Raw genomic sequence first — 8,783 nt, forward strand, 5'->3', positions numbered from 1 at the left:
TATTACAAAATATTCCAGAGTTTAATTTTATATTCCCATATGAATTTCTCTCACTTCTTGAACAAATTGTGGTAGTTTCCTTTTCAGCTGATTGGGAATTTATAATGATGAAACTTGCCAGGACTCTAACCTGAAATTCTGATGAGACACACTGAACAGTATTTTTAGTCATCACAGCCAGAAATCTAAAACTTAAAATGTGACAGTTATTAAGCTCATATCTTTAGGGTTTAAATAATTTGTTAAGTACCTTGTTACCTTAACTAATACTTCTATCCTAATAAAAATCTACAAACTTAATTAAAATTGTAACTACCTTTTGTTATTGCTTCTGTTATTATTTGCATTTATTGGGCTATATAAAACAGTTAAATGTCAGTCTAATAGATTCTGCATATCTTCAAGCTCTGATTTCTAAAGGGATGCCAATGAGTATTACAAGAACAAAATGTTACAATATGGGTATGATAATTTAAGAAGTTTAACACTAATCCAGTATAAAGTCCAAAAGTAGTAGAGGTAAAACAGAACTTGTTTTAAAAAGTAAACATTAATTGAAAAACACCCAGTGAAGTGTATAAATTTCTAGAAAAAGAGAAAACCTCATAATAAGATGGAAAAATCAAAAGTGCCAATAACAAAAATGGAATCACATTGTTATCATTATTCTTATTTCACATGAATTGAAAATCCAATGGAGCAATTTATTCAAACTCATTCACTTATTCCAAAATAGGTGTTGAGCATTACCTATATACCACACACATCTTTAAGTGATATGCGTACAATATGGATGATAAAAAAAAAAAGCCTTAACCATCAGGGAGTTAACATGCTACGCAGGCATTAAAAATAAATACATATACAAACATGTGTGGTCACACATATACACATATGCACAGCTCAAGTTTTCCTTTCTACCTAGATAATGCATCATTATACCTTTGGATAAATGAGAGGAGTATTTATAAAAAGTAATTTTATCCCTAACCAGTTTGGCTCAGTGGATAGAGCATCAGCTTGTGGACTGAAAGGTCCCAGGTTTGATTCTGGTCAAGTTCATATACCTGGGTTGCGGGCACATCCCTAGTAGGAGGTGTGCAGGAGGTAGCTGATCAATGTTTATCTCTCATCTATGTTTCTAACTCTCTATCCTTCTCCCTTCCTCTGTAAAAAAAAATCAATAAAAATATATTTGAAAATGTATTTTAAAAAATAATTTTACTTTTTTAGTAAGTTCCAAGAAAAAAATTTCCCAGATCCTAAATTTTGTTTCATTGAACCAAAGTTTGTAAAATAGCATCAGTGCTACAGGCAAAATTGCACAATATTATAAAATAAGTTGATAGCATAGAAAATTCTGGTTTAAGTTATTGGACTTTTGCTGAAAACATTCAGCTAAGGAAAATAGAACTTTGCCACAAGATCACATCAAGTAGTGTCATTCTATCTAATAAAAGAGTAATATGCAAATAAAACAATCACTCAGCTATACCCACAAGCCGCACCCAACAGTCATGCCCACCAGACCATCAGGATTGAATATGCAAATAAACCCAACCAAGATGGCTGTGGCCATAGAGAGCAGGAGTGAGGCTTGGGTTTCCATTGCCAGCCTAGGCCTCCACTCAAGGCTACGAAGTTTCAATGATAGAAGATACATAAACCCAAAAAGAAATGGTGGCAGCCACGGAACTGGAAAGAGCAGAAGGCTAGGGTTGCCCTGGGTGATAGAGGAAGCCAAGCTTTCCACACACCCTTGCCTGTCCAGGCCTACACTTAAGGCTCCAAAGTTTCAATTATAGAAGATAAATAAATTCCAACAAAAATGGCTGCAACTACAGAGCAAGCAGAAATCTTAGCTCCTCTGCAGGTTACAAAGTTTCAATTATAGAAGATAAATAAATATCCCAGATACCAGGTCCTCTGCTTGGGTTGCTAGGGGGCATGACCAGCTTGAAAACCACCACAGGCCCCTTGCCCAGGCTACCCCATGCCCCAAGGTAATACCACCCTGATCTGAGACACCTTTCAGGGCAAACTAGCTGGCCCCCGCCCATGCACCAGGCCTCTATCCTATCTAATAAAAGCATAATATACAGATTGACCATCACTCCAACACACAAGATGGCTGCCCCCATGTGGTCAAAGATCTTGCCCCCATGTGGACACAAGATGGCTACCACAAGATGGCCAGCAGGGGAAGGAAGTTGGGAGGGACCAGGCCTGCAAGGGAGGGCAGTTAGGGGTGACCATGCCAGCAGAGGAGAGAAGTTGGGAACAAACAGGCTAGCAGAGGAGCAGTTAGGCATCAATCAGGCTGGTAGGGCAGTGGTTAGGAGGTGATTAGGCTGGCAGGCATAAACAGTTAGGGGCAATCAGGAAGGCAGGCAGGCAAGCAGTTGGGAGACAGCAGTCCTGCATTGTGAGAGGTATGTCCGATTGCTCATTTAATCAGGCAGTCGGACATCCTTAGAGGGGTCCCAGATTGGAGAAGGTGCAGGCTGGGCTGAGGGACACCCCCTGCTCCGTGCAGGAATTTCGTGCATTGGGCCTCTAGTTGAATTATAAGTGTGTACGTGAGTAAACTATCCAGAAAATAGAATATGGACTTACCTGATTGCTTGTTCCCTTGCAAAGCTCATTATAATTTAGAACAGTCAATAGAATTCATAGAAGAATATGTTCGTAATAAAATTTGGTACCTGCCTAGTTTTCTCTTTATGTGTGACTACCTATGTATGCCCTTTATATTTTAAAATTAGTATAAGTGGACAAATGTGCAAATTATGAAATTTAAATATAATGAAATCTAAAAGTTTTAGTATGGAACTAAAACTTGTATAAAGTGGCATTTCTAATATTAAAAATAGTTACTGAAAGCTACAAGAAGTCAAATGAGAGGTATCTTTTTTTTCTGTATTTGCTTGTGCTTATTATCAAAATTGTCTTTTATGACAATTCCAATTGCCCACTAATGTGTCTTTTAGTAAAATAATTCATATGAAGATGATTTATCAGTGGAAAGAATCCATTATATTAAGGAATAGTTGAACTGCTTTAGAACATTAATTTATATGTCATGAGCCAATGCATAATATTTAAACAAAACTGTGATAATTGACAGACTAGCTTGATAAAGTGATGCTGACTGTGACATAACTATCACCTTGGGGTTCTGATAATAAGAGTATTTTAAGTGTATTCTCAACCATAGCCATCCATTCATTCATAGAACAGTCATTTATCTGGGGGCCATATGTATATTTATTGAGTATAAAATTAATAATTAGAATAGAAACACACGTATAGAATAAAACTGTCACCAACTCATGTACAAAAGAACTCTCTGAATCAATCATTTTACCTTTGTTTGATATAAATTCTCAGCAACTGGTTAGTTAACACCTACAGCAATTTAAAACCAAAATATTAGGGGAAATGATGTTACACATTAGAACCTCTAAAATATAATTCAATTGATGAAATGCACACAGAATCACTTAGGTTATCACTTTAGTTTTTCTAGGAAGACTAAGAGTATAGAGAAAAATGAGAGATAATATTCTAGAGTATTATAAAGCTAAGAGAAAATAGATAATACTGCAGTATTTTCCCGATATCACTTGACTGCTATAGTCTCCCACATATTCCACTGAATGATCCCTTATGCCATTATCTTAAGCAAAATCTGTTGCTGATCAGCCATCTGGAAAGTAGGTTTTATATTCTTCATGCTCAAGAGCTCCCTATGAAGTTAATTCTCTTTATCACCTTTGCCGGTTCTAGAATGATTCTTCTTAACATCATGTAATATTCTTTGAAGATGCATCCTACAGCAAAAGAACTATCAATTCTTATTAATTCAGCCATTATTTGAAGATTCATGAGTTTTGATTAAGAAATTTATTTACATATAGTGTGTAAAGGATTATGAAATACTTGTGATTTGACGTTCTGATTTTGCTTCAAAAAGTATAAAATATTTTAATGAATTTAATTTTAAAGATAGAAACAAAAAATTGTGGGAAAAAGAAATGAAGACACTAAAATATAAAATATGTTTATTCTTTCATATATACTATATCCATACACTATGTTTTCATTGTTTCCCATATAGTTGGATTCCTGAGTATGTTTATGGAAGACATTTTGGCATAAAATGTCTATGTCTTATATAAAACATTTTAAAAAGCTACATCAAATATCTTATGAGTTTCAGACCTCGTACCATATATGCTATATAACTAAGGAGATGAAGGAAAAATTTGAAAGTACGTAAAGGATAAAAGAGAAAGTAGGAGGCAGAGGAAGGAAGTTGAAGGAAGAAAGAAGATTAACAAATTGGAGAGAAAGATAAAGGAATCACTTCATGAGAAATATTCAGGTCTTGATTTACCAAGAGAATTCTAATAGTAATTACTATATATATTATATAATATATAGTAATATAGATGTTTCAAAAACCTAAATGCTGTTATCTGAAAATATTTAGCAGATTAAGAAGCAATTAAAATTTAATCAAGAAAATAAAAATTCTGTATCAAATAAAAATGAAAAATAATTATTTACTGTTTATAGAATTTTTGTTTGATGTGATAAGCTAGGGAAAAGATAAAAAAGAAAGGAAAGTGGAGTATCTTCAAAGCAATCATATTATTAAATGAAGGAACTATTTTTTAATTAAGTCTAATCATGAGCACAGTGTCTTCCCTGGATAAGGATTTTTTTTTTTTTTTTTAAGAGAAGTAAGCCTTTATTTTCTTGTTTCTCAAATAGAGTTGGCTGAGCTGGTTGCTTTCTTGGTAATTAATCAAAGAGACCAAATCCCAAATCCTCCTGCGACTCTTCCTTTGCTTCAACCTTGGCTGGGTTTGCAGCAGCAGAGGAGCAGCAGGGGTGACATGGCCACAGAGCAGATGGATCAGCCACGGCCTTGACCTTTTCAGCCAGAGGGAAGATGTAATCGGTCTCCACAGACAAAGTGAGAACTCGCTTGTTCCCATTCAAGACAGAATGGGGTACTGACACAACGGTTGGATAACCAGTCTGAAGGCATATGCTGGCATCATTGCAGACACCCTCCAGGAAGCAGAAATGCAGTATCCTCTGTGAAGTCAAGCACTTCCGGGTTGTAGATGCTGCCATTGTCAAACACCTGCTGGATGATCAGCCCAAAGGAGAAGGGGGAGATGCTCAGCACGTTCAGCCGTGTGGCTTCGCTAGCTCCCACTTTGTCTCCAGTCTTATCAGCTGTACATCACTCAGGTTTTCCATGGTGTCCTTGGTGATTTATTGGTGATGTCTGAAGCCTGGAAGAAGGAGGTCTTTCTCTGGCCCCAGACCAGTATTCTGGGCCGGCACCTTTACTTCACATGGGGCAGTGGCACCAGCACGGGCTGCAGCTGGTACCTTATTGACCAGCAGCATGTCCCTGATCTCAGTGAGGTCCTCCTTGGTGAACACAAAGCCCACGTTCCCCGGATATGAGGCAGCTGGGTTGTTTTCCAAATGTCCGCGGATGGCTTGTGCATCATGGTGTTCATGCCCATCAGCACCACAGCTTTCCTGCGGAGGGACATGCGGATCTGCTGCGTCTGCTTGGACCCGCATTGTCTGCTCCCACAGTGAAGCATTTTGGATACTAATCATCCAGAAGTTGGATGATCTTAAAGAAGTAGTTGGATTTCCAGGTCGCCCTGTCAGGGATTGCCATGCAGGGCTTAGAGACTCCCACGAGGACGCCTGGCAAGAGCTGGATAAGCATTTTTAAATGACACATTTGTTTAATTGAATGTACAGAAGATTTTCATATTTAAAGGTCATATAATGTTTTTGCAAAGAGGATAAACAACTTTTATGGAAACATTTGCACAATATGAAATTAAAATGGCAGAACCAGCTTAACACCAAATAATGACAAACTTATTATCAAATTAAATTTGTTTTAGTCTCCCTTTTTCTGAGCACCAGGATATTTTCCTGTACCATTATTTAATGAGGTACCAATTACAACTGTTAATTTTGTTTTAATTAAAAAAACAATTAACTTATTTAAACATGGTTATACCACAAAGTTATGTAGCATCATGATTTAAAGAATCAAAACTAAACATTCCAAGAAGACCTTGTTCAATTAATTCTAGTCTGACCAAGAAGCAAAATTCTTCTAAATTGATATGATTCTTATATTGCATTAAATTTAAAATAATACATTTTCTAATTACCAATTTGTGTTTTGATGGAGTTAACAGCATTTTTGTTTTTTCTTTATCATAAAGTAGATAACAAGCACTATAAAAATAAAGAAAATTATAATGTGATTGGAAGAGTTGCTTGAACAATGAAATAGATTAAGAAATAAATCAATCTGTAAAATATCAAATTTCAATCAGATAAGAAATATAGCAATTATCCTAGCTAGGATAATTGTGCTAATTTGCTTTGGGGTATTTTTGTATAGTTAGATGCTGGGCAGTCATCATTCTTCATTTGAAGCTTTCTCTAGTGACCCTTACTAGAAGAGATAAACCATGTTGAAGGCTTTTTTAGACATATATATTTTCCTGTAGTAAATGTTTGGAAACCTCTCCACACAGTGGCCATATTGGGGGCCCATAATAACATTTTTTTAATAAATAAAAATTTATGTTCAAAGATGTAAAAACAGAATTCTCCCACATTATGAGAAATGGACTTATATTTTCAATGTATAATTAAATTAAAAGTTATGGGGAATGTTATGCAAATGTTTCAAGCTCATAGGCAAAATTTTCCCAGCTTTTACAATTCTCAAACTTCAATTTAATTATTTAATAGCTTCCACTAATCAAGAAGTAAACTAGCAAAATATAACCATAATTGGTATGGTATCTATGCACAATTATGCTCCTATATTAAAAAATTAAACAGATTGGTGGTAAAACTTACTGATTTCAATCTTTAAAAATATTTCACAAGATGATTAAATGATTTTTCATTATGTATTTCCCTGTTTCTGAATCCACTCCACAGGCTCCTTTACTATTGTTTTGCCAGTGCATTTTAGCTATTAAAATTCTAAACAGGACTTACATTTAAGTCTTTTATCCATTTTGAGTTTATCTGGGATGATGGAAATTGGAGGTCTAGTTTCATTTTTTTACAAGTATTTGTCCAGTTTTCCCAAACCATTTATTGCTCCAATGTATGTTCTTGCCTCCTTTATCAAATATTAATTGAGCATAATGGCTTGGGTCAATTTTTGGGTTCTCTGTTCTGTTCCATTGAACTATATGTATGTTCTTGTATTAGTTCCAGGCTATTTTGAATACAGTGGCTTTGTAGTATAACTTGATATCTGGTATTTGATTCCTCCAACTCTGTTCTTCTTCCTCAAGGTTGCTGCAGCTATTTGGGATCTTTATTGGTTCCATATAAATTTTTGAAGTATTTTTTCTAGGTCTGTGAAATATGCCATGATTTTTTTTAATAGGGATTGCACTGAATCTATAGATTGCTTTAGTTAGTATAGACATTTTAATTTAATAATGTTGATTCTACCAATCCATGAACATGGTGTATTCTCCCATCTGTTTATATCTTCCTCTATCACTGTTTTCCAACATCTTGTAGTTTTCAGAGTATAGGTCTTTTACTTCCTTGATTAAGTTAATTCCTACATCTCTTAATTTTTCTGTTGCAATGGTAAATGGGATTCTTTTTTCCTTACTCAAATTTTGTCCTATAATGCCCTTTTTCTATTATTTTTATTTAATACATCTTTATTGTTCAGTTTATTATCGTTGTTCCTCCCTCCCCCCCCCCCCCGCCATAGCTTCCCTCTACCCAGTTTCCACCCCATGCTCTTACACCCCCCCCCATCCTCATCCATAGGTGTAAGATTTTTGTCCAATCTCTTCCCACAAACCACCATACTCCTTTCCCTCCAAGAATTGTCAGTCCACTCCCTTTCTATGCCCCTGATTCTATTATATTCACCAGTTTATTGTTTATCAGATTTTTTTATTAACTTGATTTTAGATTCACTTGTTGATTGATATGTATTTGTTGTCACTTTGTTGTTCATAATTTTTATCTTGTTTGTGACCTGTTTATTTGTCTCTGCATTTTTGGTTGCTTCCCTGTGTTGATAAAGTGGCTTTGTGTGCTAGTGTCTATAGGGCCCAGTGTCTCAGGCTCTGGATGTGCAATGTCAGCCACTGCCTGAGGCCACCCAGCAGACGCTACAGAGAGATCTGCAGATTCCTCCTCTTTGTTTGGGGTTTGGAAGTGCCCAGATGAGGTCCAGCTGTGAAGCAATGCAGGCTGCTGCTGCAGGGCCTTAGGCCTTCTTTTGGATGCTTTGGAGCTCTCTGACCCAGCTACAGTTAGGTTTTAGGGTGTAAGAGGGACAGGCCATTTATATACAAAAGCTGCTGAGCATAGCTTGGATGGGTTGCAAATTGGTTGGGACGGGGTCTCAGGGAATCACCAGGGCAGAGCAAATAGCAATGGCTGCCAGTCTGCCCTTCCCTGGATAGGTCTGTGTCCCACGGACCTGTATAGTAACAATGATCACTGTGAGCACCTCTGAGAGAAAGCCAACCTCACGTTCCTGTCCAATGCCTGACAGTCCAGTTTCTCCCCATATGAGTCTGTGTCCCCAGAATCTCACCCAGAACTAGAGTTCAGAGCAATAGGAGCCTGTGTTTCCCTCTCGATTGAAAAAAAACAACAGTGCACCCAGTTGCCAGCCCATTTGGCACACCTTGCTACCTCGCACTTTCACACATCCACACCTC

General features: G+C 36.6%; 1 pseudogene across 1 annotated transcript; it reads right to left on the minus strand.

The window, feature by feature from the left end:
• Positions 1–4,809: 4,809 nt before the first annotated feature.
• Positions 4,810–5,716, minus strand: LOC311622230 (large ribosomal subunit protein uL10-like; annotated as a pseudogene). The gene has a single exon. The product of its transcript is annotated as a large ribosomal subunit protein uL10-like (transcript).
• Between the last annotated feature and the right edge of the window lie 3,067 nt (positions 5,717–8,783).

The sequence above is a fragment of the Pipistrellus hanaki genome (assembly GCF_964339955.1).
Source record: "Pipistrellus hanaki genome assembly, chromosome: 4".
Classification (NCBI taxonomy): domain Eukaryota; kingdom Metazoa; phylum Chordata; class Mammalia; order Chiroptera; family Vespertilionidae; genus Pipistrellus; species Pipistrellus hanaki.